This window comes from Sorex fumeus, unplaced genomic scaffold (assembly GCF_029834395.1).
Source record: "Sorex fumeus unplaced genomic scaffold, SorFum_2.1 ptg000098l, whole genome shotgun sequence".
NCBI classification, from domain to species: Eukaryota; Metazoa; Chordata; class Mammalia; order Eulipotyphla; family Soricidae; genus Sorex; species Sorex fumeus.
The window spans coordinates 45,688,382-45,690,208 of NW_026606155.1; positions in this window are offsets into that span (position 1 = coordinate 45,688,382).

Below are 1,827 nucleotides of genomic sequence, written 5' to 3' on the forward strand. Positions count from 1 at the left end.
AAAAACAGCTTTTACAAATCCACTTTGTCTATACGCATGTGAAAAGATGCATAGCCTAACTGGTAAATTAGAAAAATGCAATTTAAAATGACATAGCTTTGGGGCTGGAGCGATAGCACAGCGGGTAGGGCATTTGCCTTGAACGCGGCCAACCCGGGTTCGATTCCCAGTATCCCATATGGTCCCCTGAGCAACTCCAGGAGTAATTTCTGAGTGCATGAGCCAGAAGTAACTCCTGTGCATCACCGGGTGTGACCCAAAAAGCAATAAAATAAAATCAAAATGACATAGCTTAGGCTGGGGATGTGGCTGAAGTGGTAAAGCATAGTCCTTGCAAATGCTCAGCCCCACTAATTCCCCAAACCACATGGCCCTCTCTGAATGTTGCTCTGAATGCAGAACATTGCTGTGCGCTGCTGAGGGATCTGAGCTGTTGGGGCTCCATTGGGGAGCTTGTGCCCTGCAGCGTCCTGACCACCACCAGGGAAGGTCTAGGCCCCCAAGAGCGGCCAAGATTAGCCAAAAATAAAATGACACAATTTTTTCTGCACAAGCTCTTGATGATCTGAGGAGTGGAGTGTTCCAAGCACTACTCAGGGGGTCTCCTGGTAATTCTCAGCCAACCAGGTCAGTGGTTTAATGTGAGGGTCTGTGGATGTGATGCTGCTCAAGCCCAATGGTGGATATGACAAATTTTTAAATAAATGATGTTCAGTGTTGATGAGTGTGATGGTAACTATATAAATTGGAACAGAATTTTTTTCTGAAAGAAACTTCACATTGATTAACCCAAAATTTAATGTGCATGGCCTTGGGTCCAGAAACTCCAGTAGTAGGACCACATCCTTAAGAAACATTTAAACCTCTCTATCAAAAGGGAATGCCCTGCCACAGAGGCAGAGTGGGGTTGGGGGACGGGGTGAGGGTGGTGGGAGGGATGCTGGGAAAATTGGTGGTGGAAAATGGTCACTCAATCATTGTTGCCTCCTGGCACAAAATGGATGCCTGATCTGCTGCCTCCCCCATACTCACATTATGGGCAACCTCCTGGTATCAACAGCACGGCCTCCGTTTTCGGAAATATCCCAGCTTGTAAATGTTTATCTAGAGCATACCCTCGGTTTAGCACGTCCTCTATGGTTATGTCTAAAACTGATGTGGCAGCCACCACATTGAAACACAAGTAAAGGTTACGAGGACTGGGGGGCTATCAGCCGACTGACAGTACGTGACTCATCCCACGCCCCTGCTTGCCCCTTCCCCTTTCCTGCCTGACTTGGAGGGGGGATAAATACTGTGGTGTGAAACAATAAACAGAGATCCTTCACCATCTCCTGCATGACGGAGCCCTGTGTGTCTCGAGTGTTGCTTTCACCCTGACGGCCTTCCCCTGGCTCGGCCCTGCAGCGCCGGACGCGGCAAATCATTGTATGGCTGAAACACAAACATGAAAGTTTGTAAGTCTGTAACTATACCTCACGGTGATTCATTAATAAAAAAATTTTTAAAAAGAAAGACATTTAAGATCTCTCCATATGCAAGCTACCGAGAGTATCTCGCCTGCACAGCAAAGCCTGGCAAGCTACCCGTGACATATTTGATATGCCAAACACAGTAACAACAAGTCTCACGATGTTACTGGGCCCGCTTGAGCAAATCGATGAACAACGGGAGGACAGTGAGAGTGACAGTGACAGATTTGTGTATAAGTACACTTTCTACATAGGGCAGGAGACATAGTATAGTGGTAGGGCACTTGCCTTACACATGGCCAACCTGGCATCCCATATGGTCTGCTGTCCACTGCCAGGAGTGATGCCTGAGTGC